This window comes from Polistes fuscatus, unplaced genomic scaffold (assembly GCF_010416935.1).
Source record: "Polistes fuscatus isolate 324 unplaced genomic scaffold, CU_Pfus_HIC Scaffold26, whole genome shotgun sequence".
Classification (NCBI taxonomy): Eukaryota; Metazoa; Arthropoda; class Insecta; order Hymenoptera; family Vespidae; genus Polistes; species Polistes fuscatus.
Genome location: NW_025113103.1, coordinates 311,402 through 325,246, shown reverse-complemented (window position 1 = coordinate 325,246; position 13,845 = coordinate 311,402).

Genomic DNA, 13,845 nt, shown 5'->3' with positions numbered 1-13,845 from the left:
TGGGCAGCGCCCGAGTCGGCCCCGGCGCCCGCACTACCCGTATCGCCGACCCGTCGGCTGGCTGCCTCCAAGATCTTATCCTTCCCCCTAATGGGAGGCACCAGTGGGCTCCCCCAGGAGCCCGCCCTATGCGACGTCTCGGAGCGCCCCGCTTCCGCACAGACCGGGCATCTTGGCTTGTCCTCGCATACTCGCGCCACATGTCCCGGTTCTCCGCACTTAAAGCACACACTAAGTCTTGCACTGGGAGCCGGGCAAGAGGCCGCCACATGACCCCTTGCCAGGCACCTGTGGCACCTTAAAGGCCTAGGCCTAATGGGGAAGACTCGCACCTTCCCCCACCCAACTACAATTGTCCCCTTCTCTATAGCCGCCTGGGCTAGAACCGTCGGAGCCACAACGGTGGCCTCATAACGGCCGCCCCTGCCCAGGCGAATTTCTCCCATGGAGATTAAATTGGGGTCCACCCCCGATCTACCCCCCAACAACCCGCACCTAACCGCTGTCAGGGTGACAGTTGGGTAAACCCCCACTAGTCTAATTGGGGCAGTCCTCTGAGGCCTTGCAATTTTTGCCTCAGGGAGGACCCCCCTCATCGCCTCTGCTATTTTGTCCGCTTTGGTATTGGCGTCCTTCCCTCGGACCTCCCAGATGAAAGAGCCCGTCAGGCCCCTTCTATATGATAGTCCGCTGACGCCAATGTCCTCAAGCCTCACTTTCTCTTCTATCTTCTGGAGGGCCTTTAGATATGAGGCCCCTCCCTCGCAGGTCAGGGAGACTGCCGCCGTCTCCCTGATTCTTCTAGTCTTATTCTTTTTGTTCTTCCTTCTCTTCTTCTTCTGCTCTCCCGTGGCAGACACCCCCTCCTCCACGCGAGGTCGAGCAGAAGGAGCTATCCCCCCAACTCCCGCCCGCACAGGAAGGAGTCCACCAGCAGGCGCAGGAGCCCTGCCCCTCCTTCTGACCTCCACAAACCCATCCCCGTCTGGGATGGGAGCTAGTGGCGTCGGTGTCACCGGCGAGGGGGCAACCCGCGGTGGGGCCGCAACCTGGGCATAAGAGCCCCGCTCCCCCTTCATTTCTCTCAACTCCTGTTGTATGGCGACAATCGATTTTGACAATTCCGCCAAAATTCTGATCGTCGCCCCTCCTTCCAAGCTCTCCTCCTTCCTAGCCGCCACGAGCCTCCCCTCCGCGAAAGACTGAGTCCGCGTGGCTGTAGCTGTTGTTGATGCAGCTGGAGGATTTCCGTTGCTGATCTTATTTGATGCTCTTTCAAGGAGAGCATCCTTACGCTTTAACTCCTTTCTCAATCGCATGCATTCTTCCTCGACCTGTTTCAGCCGGTTGTTCGTGGCCCTGGTCTCTGCACGCAATTGGTCCAATTTTTCCCTTATGTCAGAGCCGCAACTAACTCTGTCTCGAGCTAGCAGCTCCCTGGCAATATCGGCTATACCCAGGTTACATCTCTTCATCTTCCCCGAGATGTCACCCTTTATGTTGCCGCAGGTTTTCCTCTTAACCTCGGCCTCAGCTGCATGCTCCAATATGAGCTCCAATAGTCTCCCCATCTCCATACTGGAGACTGATGGTACATCCATTGTAGTTCCCTCTGCGTTGGTAAGGTCGATCACCTCCTCCTCGGACGACGTGGAGTAGGCCATCGGCCTCGCCCTTTTCCGCATGGATCCGACCGGTATTATGTCGGACTCCATGTCACTTTGACTTCCTGGCACTTTGGTCGATTCGCGGGCCAGGTCGCCTACCCGCGAACAACTTCCCGAAGCATTATCCAGGATCGGGGCCGGGTCGCCTACCCTCGATCCATAGCAGTTGCAGGCTGACGACGGTGGGTAGCCTGCTCTCTCACCACCAATCACCGCCGTTGTGTGGGTATCCCTCCCAAACTGGGTTTTCGCTGTACTTGTACTCATTTCATATTTGTTTAATAAATGGCACAAGCCAGCGGAAAGGAAAGGAAAAGAAGGAAGTAAGAGAGAAGAAAAGAGAAGAAAAGAGGGGATAGAAAAGAATTAAAGATAGAAATAGCCACACAGAGAACATACACACACCATTCATACCCTCCCTTTTAGTCGCCTCTTACGACAAGCAGGGAATACTGTGGGAGTATTCTACTACCCCCTACCCACGGGGGGGTGATTTTGCGCAACCCTGACGCAACCCTGACGCAACCCTGACGAAAAAAAAAAAAAAAAGGGTTGCGTCAGGGTTGCGTCAGGGTTGCGTCAGGGTTGCGTCAGGGTTGCGTCAGGGTGATCAGGGTCTCCGAAGAGGAGGTATGCAGGGCTGCTGCGAGGATTGGCCTCGGAAGGGCGCCGGGTCCTGACGGGGTTCCAGGACTGGTGCTAAAGAGGGCTGCAACCTTCTGCAACAAGGGACTGACGGACTGTTTCTCCGTGCTATTAAGGAATGGTGTGTTTCCGTGCGCGTGGAAGAGGGCCAGGCTGGTCCTAGTGAGAAAGAAAAACAGAAATCATGACGACTCTCCGGGTTCATTTAGACCAATATGTCTATTGGACGAGGTGGGGAAGCTATTCGAAAGGGTGATCGTCTCCAGGGTGAGCGAGTTTTTAGAACTAAGAGGAATATTGTCGCCGAGCCAACATGGCTTCAGGGTGGGCCATTCCACCCTTGGGGCCGTTGGGGAGGTCCAACGCTATATACAGGAGTGCGTGGTTGCGGGACGGGTTGGTGTCCTGGTGTCACCGGACATCGCCAACGCGTTTAACTCGCTCCCCTGGATGACCGTAATCGAGTCTATGACGAGGTGTGGCTTCCCCACCCATCTAGTTAACATTATAAAGGACTACTTTAGGAATAGGCTCCTGTCCTTTATAGGAGGACAGGGCACCGTACACAATATAAGGGTGACGTGTGGGGTCCCACAGGGCTCTGTCCTGGGCCCCACACTGTGGAACATCGCCTACGACCGGGTCCTCCGTGTCCCGCTGCCGGGGGGGTCTCGTGTCGTCTGCTATGCGGATGACACGGCCCTCCTGTCAGCGGGGCGGGACCCGGCTAGCGCGATGTTAGCGTGTGAAAGGGACCTTGAGGTCCTTGTGAATGAGATAGAGAGTTTGGGCCTTAAAGTGGCGCCGCACAAAACGGAGGCGATGGCCTTCCCTGCCTCTGCCTTCCGCAGACGCAGGATTGCTCCCCCCCTGTGATCAGACTCAGGGGGGTTTGTATTGCGGTGAAGCCCAGCGTGAAATACCTGGGCATAGTATTAGATGCAGACATGACATTTAGGCCCCACTTCAAAGCCTTAATTCCAAGAGTGCAGGGGATCCTTCGGTCCATTGGGAGGATCCTTCCGAACCTTCACGGACCGAGGGAAAAGAAGCGACGCCTCTATAGCAGCGTGATCCACTCCGTGCTCCTTTATGGTGCTTCGGTGTGTTGGCGCGCTGTTGTGGAAGATCAGAGGGTCAGGCGGGCTGTTCGGGCCCTGCAAATAAGGGTAGCAATCAGGGTGTGTTGCGCGTATGAAACGGTGTCCTTCCATGCGGCAATGATGGTCGCGGGGATTATTCCCCTCGACCATTGGCGCCGCAGCTGGCGGATGTCTACGCAGCGGTCCGGGAAGCGGAGGATCCCGTTTCCCCTAGGACAAGGGCCGTGCTGTGTGCCATTGCCAAGAGGAGGGAAATTGCATCATGGAAGGAGGAGGAATTGGGTCTTGTGGGTGCGACCGGGGTGACGGCGGTGCGCGTGAGGGCAGCCATCGCTTCCAGGTTGGAGGAGTGGGTTGGAAGGCCGTTTTCTCTGAAAGCGACCTTCCACACCACTCAGCTGATGACTGGCCATGACTGCTTTCCCGCGTACCTACATGGTATTAGGAGGTTAGACTCCCCGCAGTGCTTTTACTGTAACGTTGATAGAGATGACGCGAAACACACCTTGATCGAGTGCCAGGCGTGGATGGATGCCAGGGATTTGGGGGGGTTGCAGCTCATCCTCCCTGGGATAGTCCCTGGATACCCCGGGGGCGTGGGCTGCATTCCAGTCCTTTTCGGGACTCGTGATGAGTTCCAAAGAAAATGCTGAAAGGGAGAGAGAATGGAGAATTCTTATTAGGAGAAGAGTGCGTGCAAAGCCGCTAAGGAGATTAGCTCCTAGGCGGCCCCCCCGGGCGAGTCTCCGGGCAGCTGTGGCGGCGCCTGGCCTGGTCTAGTGCGTCACTACCCCCTCAGAAGACGAATGAGCATGCAGATGCATGGGGTGTGTGAACTCGGATGGTGCATCTTGGGATGGATGGTCGGGTATGTACATATATATATAAGACAATTTCTTTGTCTTGGTAGTGATAATAACTACGGTTTGAATATTTAGTACAACGGTTGATGTTAAGTTGAAACTGAATCAACAAAAATGTACAGCTTTCTTTTATTATGATTATAACTTAAATAATAAATAATAAACGATATATAATATATAATAAACTTAAAATATTAAACTTAAATAATAAATGAATATAACAAAAATATCTCTACGAGTTTACTCCTCGTCTCACGTAGTTACGACTCTCAAGTGCCGCGGCCAGGCGACTTGAGCTAGATCTGAGTGTCAAGCAGCTCCATCTAGCGAGTCGCATTACAGTTTGGATTTATCCCCAAACTTACATATATATAAGTAAGTAGGATAAGATGCGTCTCCGGTAGACTGTTGAGGCTCAGTTGTTATTTAGTTTATTAAGGTATGAGTGATGTGTGAATGAAGATGAGGGCATGGTGAACCGGCCAGGCTCATCGGGATGGGAGAGTATGTGTGTGTGTTATTGTGATATATATTACTGATCCGCTTCTCCCATCCAGCGAGTGATTAATTGCACCAGGTGGGTTTTTTAGTCGGTTGAAATCCGACACTCCCTTGGGTACCGGGCCCAAGGGGCCTTATGAAGGTTTTTCCCCCTGTCGAAAAAAAAGAAAAAAAAAAAGGGTTGCGTCAGGGTGTCCCCGTGGGTAGAAGAATTCTCCCACAGTATTCCCTGCTTGTCGTAAGAGGCGACTAAAAGGGAAGGTGTGATTGGTGCGTGAATGTTCTCGTGTTGCTATTCCTTCCTTTATTACTTTCTATCCCTTTGTTTCTATTTCTTCTATTTCTCTTACTTCTTTCATTTCCTTTCCTTCCACTACATGGGGGCTTTCCTCCATATACCTTATTATCAATATGGACGGCATTTAATCAGGTCTTAGTCGGCGTGGGGCGGATACCCACGCCACGGCGGTGTGTGGTGGTGGCAGGGCAGGCCACCCGCCGTCGACATCCAACTACTGCCAAGAGACTGGGGTAGGTGACTTGGCCCCGTCTCTGGTTTCTGCTACAGGCACTGTATCGCGGGTAGGCAACCTGGCTCGCGATGCAAATACTGCTACAGGTAAAAGAAATCATTCACTGGAATAGTAGCCGAGTTGCACAGTCATGTGTGTTGAGGAGGTTTATTTGTCTTGACTGGATTCGGTTATTCCGGTCAAGACGTGTATAAGAGGGCGAGGCCTTTGACATATACTTCGTCTTCGGAAGGCGAGGTCATCGATCTGACCAGCTCGGACAGGGTCATCCCGAAGAAGCCCTTGGTTTTCAATCTAGAGACTGGAAGGCTGATAGAACTGATTCAAGACTGCACAATCGAAGCCGAGTCAAGGAGGAAAATTTGCGGAAATATTAAGGGGGAGATCTCCGGACAGATGAAGAGCTGCCACATGGGGATTCTGGAGATGGCCAAAGAGCTGCAGGCGTCCCACAGGACAAATTGCAGCTCTGATGTCTTTGAGGCACTCGAGCAGTTGAGAGCGGAAACCAAACCACCCAAAACCGGCTGAAGAGCGTTGAAGAGGAGTGCTCACGCCTTAAGCGGGAGCTTAAACGGAAGGACGCGCTCCTCGCAAATTATACAAATAAAAAGGTCGTCAATGCTGCGAGTGCCCCAACATGGGCAGATACGGTAAGCCAGGCCCGATCTCTAGGGGAGGAGAGATTAGCTGCGGCCAGAGAGGTGGAGGAGATAGACAACAAAGCGATGGCTAGGATCTTCACGGAGTTGTATTGATCGATGAGCAAAATTCAACAGGAGTTGAATAAAATCAATGGGGGGCAGGGTTTTTATGCCTAAGTCGCAGCCCGGTCTCAGGTTGCTCCCCCGCCGCTTCTGGCATCTGTTCCGGACAGGGGCAACCAAGACGATGGGTTCATAGAGGTCAGGAACAGGTGAAGGGGTAAAGTTGCCGCGCCCGCTGGGGGGTCTTACCTGTACGGATGCCGGGAGTGTTGGTCCCCTTGTTTATGCTCGTGCGGAGGGACGAAACCCCGCTATGGGGAACAAGGAGAAGAAGAAGAACAAGAAGAAGAAAAAGAAGAAGACCAAGGGAAGATGCGGCTGTCTCTCTGACTTTCGCGGAAGGGGTTTCTTACTTAGAAGCTTTACGAAAAGTTGAAAATTGCGTCAAACTGGACGAATTCGGGGTAAAGGGGCTACCGTACAGACGTGGTCTGACGGGCTCCTTTATATGGCAGGTCCGAGGAAAGAATGCCAACCTGAAGGCAGATAAAGTTGCGCAAGCAATGAGGGGGGTTCTTTCGGAGGCTAAGATAGCAAGGCCTCAAAGGACTAGCCCCATTAGGCTTGTCGGCATCTATCCAACTACCACTCTAACGGCAGTCAAATGTGGCCTACAGGAGGTCAGGTCAGGGTTCGACCCCAATCTAATAACGATGGGGAATATCCGTTTGGGCAGGGGCGGACTTTATGAGGCCAGAGTCGTGGCCCCAACGGCACTATGCCATGCTGCCGTCGAAAGAGTCAGAATCCTTGTGGGGAGGGGTAGAGTTCGGGTGCTTGCTGTTAGACCTAGGCCCCTAAGGTGCTATAGGTGCTTGGTGAGGGGTCACGTGGCTGCTTCTTGTCTTGCGCCGGGTGCTAGGACGGGGGTGTGCTTCACGTGTGAGGAACCAGGGCACGTAGTGAGAGACTCTGGGGGCAGACCGAGATGCCCGATATGTGTGGAGGCAGGACGTTCCCAAACCTCACACAGGGCTGGGTCCTGGGAGTGTCCGCTGGTTCCTCCTCTTAGGGGGAAGGACACCATCTTGGGTGGGGGGGGCCGCGGGTCGACGAGGCATGGTTAGTGCCCTGGGGAATAACGTTCCGGAAAGTGCTGTTACGAAAACAATAGACAAAAACAATGACTTAGTTATACAAACCAATAGTGTTGTGCGGGGAGTGATTCCGGGTGCCAACGACGGCATGAAGGTTGAGCAGATGGAGTCCTGCTCCTCCATGATGGACCACATCGCTCAGATAAGTGAACCAGGACCTTCGGTCTCTTTGTCCTGTATACCCAGGGCAATGGGGACAGGTCTGGTTAAACTAAAAAACTAGAAAAAGGGCTAGGGTAGACACCTGTCTACAAGTTAATTTAAATCATGCGCCCCGCGCCCAGGACTTATTAAGTCAGCGGATGGCAGAGACAGGAGAGCAAGTATTGCTATAGTTTCAGAGCCGTGGTGGGTCCCTCCCAGGGATGAGAAATGGTTCTCATCCCTGGTGGGTCGCCCCTCTCTGCGATTATTGCGGGCAAAGGCGGAGGAACCTGTAGCCTGGTGCGTCGGGGTTTGTTCTTTGTAGCCGTCAAATGTAGGCCGCAAGGGTCGAGCGTTGTAGACCTTACGTGGGGATCTCCGGCAGCTAGTGTCCGCCTATCGAATTGGAGGGTGGATGAGGCTGAATCCCTTTCGGACAATTTGTATGTAACGCTTAAGTATAGACACGAGACTACAGGCTTCCGAAGCTTGCGCTCAAGGGACAGGATCTTCCCTAAGTGTGATGCGAGGGCTGTGGATGAGGATAGACTCGCTGCAGATTTTAAAATATTATTATTTCAAATTTTTTTTGTAATAAATAATTTTTTCTTTCCTGTATATATATAAAAATTAATAAATATGAAAAAAAAATTAGAAAACAGAAAGAAAAAAAATTAATAAAAAAACTTTCCCCACGAAGGATCGAACACTGACTATCCGTGCGAGAAGCGAGAATGCTACTACTGACGCTATCGCGTCACTTAATTCTCAGTCGAAATTAAAATAATATAAACATACAGTGACTCTCAGAAATATTCGGACATCAGTGTGTAAGTTTGGGGATAAATCCAAACTGTAATGCGACTCGCTAGATGGAGCTGCTTGACACTCAGACCAAGTTCAAGTCGCCTGGCCGCGGCACTTGAGAGTCGTAACTACGTGAGACGAGAAGTAAACTCGTAGAGATATTTTTGTTATATTCATTTATTTTTAAGTTTAATATTTTAAGTTTATTATATATATATCGTTTATTATTTATTATTTAAGTTATAATCATAATAAAGGAAAGCTGTACATTTTTGTTGATTCAGTTTCAACTTGGCATCAACCGTTGTACTAATTATTCAAACCGTAGTTACCACCACTACCAAGACAAAGAAATTTACTTATAAATCAACAACAAAAAATGGCTGTTGTTCGAGCAAGATTCTGCTTTGTCTCAGAGGCATTAGACATTAAGACTACCATTTTGAGAGTTCGTACGATTCAATTAGAAGGAGAGGACACTACCTATGAATTCCCGGAAAATTTTTCAACGAAAGAGAAACATCGAGACCTTTTCGAAACCGGAATCGTGAAAAACATAGGCAAGAGTTTAAAAACACGGGGAAAGTTCCGGAAGGTGTGGATTTCTCTTATAGATGATCTCAAAAGTCGTTACTTGGATGAAGAGGGTAACGTATGTTACGACGGTATTTATTTGGATGAGTGTCGGGCATATGCTGATCCTAGTTCCGTTTCTCCCCATAACCTTGAAACCTTCCCGTATGAAAATATCACGTCGCGAATAAAGAACATGGTTCTTGATAAATATTCTGGAAAAAATCAGAACGCGGATACATTTATAGATCAATTTGTGAGTGAGTGCACTCGCATAAATTGTAGAGAAGAGAATTACGCTGAGACGTTGCGTTTTTTTTGGAGGGACCGGCCCTTGACTGGTTCCAAAGTTTTCTGAAGACTAATAAGATTACACGACCATGGGAGCATTGGAAGAATTCCTTTCTAGATACTTTTGCCGTGATAGGGTGGCCAGAAATAAAATATGCATACGATTTTCGATATTTAAACGGATCACTATTAGAATACGCGCTAAAAAAAAGAAACCTACTTTTAGGCACAGACCCGAAAATATTAGAAAATACTCAAATAAACCTAATCGTTTTGGGCTTACCAGAAAAAATACTACCGCACATATCCAGGAAGGAATTGAATACAATTGATAACCTTATGTCACGCATAAATCACTTAGAAGGTCTTATAGAGATAGAAAAAAAAAGAAAACAAAAATTCCAGAGGAAATTAAATCAGATAGGAAACCTTGCTCTTACTGCATAAAAAAGGGTTTTCCAAACAGATATCATCCAGAAGAGATGTGTTGGCTAAAACGATCAGATAAAGAAAAAACGAGAAATGACAAAATAAAAATAATAAATAACACTAGTATGGAAGAGAGCGTAGCGTTTTCGGACGAGTCAAAAAACGGAGTGCGATCCCACTTATTAGATTAAAAATATGCATCGAAATAATCCAGTCACTGCGGTATATGACTCGGGAGCAAATGTATCAATTATAAATTACATACAGTTGTAAATTTAAAATTAAGCAAAAAAATAAGTGGGGTAAATAAACTTAACACATTCGCAGGCACTACGAATACGTTAGGCTCAATAAAGCTAGAAACTAAAGTCATGAGTATTTCTAAGACAATATGTTTTTATATTGTAAAAAGTGACTCTTTTCAGGATGACATTTTACTGGTCTAGATTCAATTAAAGATTTTAAACTTTGTCAGGACAAAATTTGAAAATTTTTCAAAAAAATACAAAGAAAGATCGGTTAAATGGGAATATGAAAACAGAGTCAATATCAACAAACATAATTATAAGCAAGGAAAGCTCGTGGAAGAGATAATAAATAAACACAAAGAGTTGTTCACGGAAGATAAGTTTGAAGTAGGAAAAATAACGGTTATGAGGCATCACTAAAGCTGTCGGTAAATAAATATATGCGCGCACGCCGTACAAATGCTCTAGCAGATAACGAAGAAATAAAATTACAAATAAAATCGTTATTGAGAGTAGGCTTAATTGAACGCTCTACTAGTCCTTTCGCAGCTCCGGTAACTCTTGTTTTAAAGAAGGAAGAAGGAAGAAAGTCACGATTGTGCGTAGACTATAGTGAACTAAATAAAATTATCATACCAGAATGCCATCCATTCCCAATGATTGATGATATGTTAATGCGAGTACGAGACTGCAAATTGTTTTCAAAACTGGATATAAACTCGGCCTTCTGGTCAATCCCGATTAGGGAAAAAGATAGATATAAAACCGCGTTTATTACCCAAAACGGGCATTGGCAATGGAAATGCTTGCCTTTTGGCTTAAAGTCTGCTCCAGCGATTTTTCAGAGAATTTTGAGCGACGTTTTAGCGAAAAATAATCTCGAATCTTTCGCGATGAATTATATTGATGATATTCTGATTTTCTCAGAAAATTATTCAGATCATGTACGTCATATTAACGAAGTTCTTATTGCCATGGGAAAAGCGGGTTTAAAGTTAAACAAGAAAAAATGCGCTTTCGCAAAAAAATCAATTACCTATTTAGGACACGAAATCAAAGAAAATATGATACAACCCGTAAATGACAATTTAATAGCAATCAAAGACTTTCCTACACCGCGAAATCAGAAAAATGTTAGACAACTTCTGGGGAAGATAAATTTTTATTTAAAATATATACCACAAGCTTCAATAGAGTTAGAACCACTGCATAAATTACTCAGAAAAAATGTAAAATTTGAATGGACACAAATGTGAAGACAGTCTAAGGAAGATAAAAAACTACCTCTGCTCGGAACCAATATTAAAAATTTTCGACCCGAAACTTCCTATTTAATTTTTACAGATGCATCTAAAAAAGGAGTAGCAGCAATTTTAAAACAACCTCAAAAAGACAACTCTATAAAACCAGTCTTCTACTTTTCAAAAAATTAACAAAATCACAAGAATATAAACGCGCTATTTTCTTGGAAATTCTGGCAATAAAGAGTGTATCTTATATTGGCAATACAAGCTTATAGGAAACAAATTCACGATTTTTACAGACCACAAACCACTGGAAAATTTTAATGTAAAAAAGAGTAAAGATCCTGAACTTTTAGAGTTATTACACTACATCTCAAATTTTGATTTCGAAATAAAGTACAACCCGGGAAAAAATAATGCAGAAGCAGATAGCTTTTCTAGAAACCCAGTGTTAGATGAAAGCATGAGCAGTGAAACAGCTATAGAAATAGCAAACTTCTTGTCAATGGAGGAATTGTTGAAAGATCAAAAACAATTAAATATAAAAAAGAGGATAAATTAGTAAGAAAAAATAACATTTGTTATAAAATTCTAAATAACAAAGAAAAGATATGGGTTTCGGAAAATTTGGGCATTTAAATGATAAAAAATCTTCACAATAAAAGTCATATTGGAGTCAAGCAGTTAATTGACATTAACTCAAAAATACTATTTTAAAAATATGCATAAACATATAAAACTTATTTGTCGAACATGTGACACATGCCTAAGAAACAATATAGAACAATGCATAAGAAACAATAAGAAGAATACAGAGTTTCGGCCTGCCAATATGAGAGGTACGGTGAAACACGGAGGTGGCAGCGTAATGGTTTGGGGCTGCATGTCGACTTCCGGCGTTGGAAATTTAGTTTTTATCGATGGCATCATGGATAAGAATGCTTACTTAAGCCTCTTGAAGAACAATTTAAAACAAAGTGAGGAAAAAATGGGGATTTCAGAAGACTTTAAATTTTACCAGGATAATGATCCTAAGCATAAAGCACGTATTGTACAGGATTTTTATTATACAATTGCCGCAATGTTCTTCATCCTCCTCCACAGTCGCCGGACCTTAATCCCATAGAAAACTTATGGGATGAATTGAACCGACGGATTCGCAGGACGCCCATTCGCTCAAAAGAAGAGTTAAAAATAAGGCTTCAAGACGAATGGTCATCCATATCCATAGAATACGTAAAAAAAATAATTTCTAATATGCCGAGTCGATTAAGACACGTCATAAAACAAAATGGTTATGCAACAAAATATTAAAGTGGGGTGGATAATGTTAAATTTTGTGTCAAAGATGTATTTTTGATAGTGTCCGAATATTTTTGTGACCCGAAAATGTGGCATTATTTCCTTTATTTATGTCTATTATATATGTAATGTATGTAAATTTTATAAACTAATCATATGTCTTTAGTAACATGAATAAAACGCTTATTATTAGAAAAAGTAACGGACACGATTCCTTTTCACATAACTGAGATATTAAGTCGTAAAGCTTGCCATACACTGGTGTCCGAATATTTCTGAGAGTCACTGTATATACAACAAAAGTCAAAACTTTAAAACCTTTTTTCTCAAAAACGACTGCGCATTTTGAAAAAATCCTTTACCACGATAACACCCTAAAAGTATACTACTAATATACCAAAGCTCGTTAAGATCTGTGGAGGTCCTAGTTTAAGGTCCCCTTGTTAGTGTACAAAGAGGGGCCTATTCAGACCAGCAAGAAACATGTCAAGGTTCTAGGGACGGATGCCGTCGCTTTAGTAAGAACGTATAACCGGGCGAGGCCGCTTACTTATACCCCTTATCCGAGGGAGAAGTGATAGATCTGACTAGCCGGCATAGGGGTGTTCTGGTCTAGGATCCTTCTATCGAGAGTCTGAAGATCGGTAGGCTCCTTGTTCTAGGTAAGGAGGCTTTGGTCACGGCAGAGGCTGACACGATTAGATCGGCCAACCTTAAGGGCAAGGTATCTGGCCGCATGAAGCGCTGCCACCTTAAGGTTTTTGATATCATTAAAACCCTTAATGATCGCTTCGATGCGAGGGGTCAGGTAGAGCACAACTGCGCAGAGGCTGTTGCTCAGTTAAGGGCAGAGAACAAGATAATTGTAGAGCAGAATAGGCAGCTATTGGAGGAAATGGCGCTCATGAGGAAGGAGAAGAATAATGTAGCGCAATTCCTTCCAACGCCGCTTAGTACGGCGCAAGTAGGTAGGACCCTGCCAGCAAGAAAGGAACTGTCTAGATGAGTAGGGGCTGACCAGCAGTATTCGCAGGCTAGTGAAGGTAGTGAAGGGGACGGAGAACTTTTAAGATACCTCGTCAGAGCTGTTTGTGATATGCAGCAACAGCTCAGGACAATGTCCTATTCGGAGGTGGCCTCTGGGCCACAAACATGAGCTCCTTCTGCACCCCTTGCTTCTTCACAGGCTAGTCAAGGAGAATTTGTAGAGGTCGTCCGCCGGGATAGAAGACGGGCAACCTCGGGCAGACAGGTAATGCCATTGGAGCTCGTTCAGTTGCTGGCGATACTCCTGCAAGACCTTCAAAGAAGAGTAGAAACAGGAGAAAAAGGCGAAGTAGGGCTCGAGAAGCGGCGGCTTTCTCCCTTACCTGTGAAGAAGAGGGGGTTACCTCGCGGCCTTAAACAAGGCTAACAATACAATAGACCTTGAAAAATTAGGGATGCAGGGATTGCCTTGTAGGAGAGGGCTAAATGGCTCTTTTATTTAGCAGGTCCGAAAAGAGGTGGAGGACTCCAAGCTGAGAAGTTCGTTAAGGCGCTGAAGCGTGCTGTACCGGAGGCTAAGATCTCGCGACCCCAGCGGACAAGCTCCATCAGACTCGTGGGTCTGGAAGGAGGGGCCACTAGTA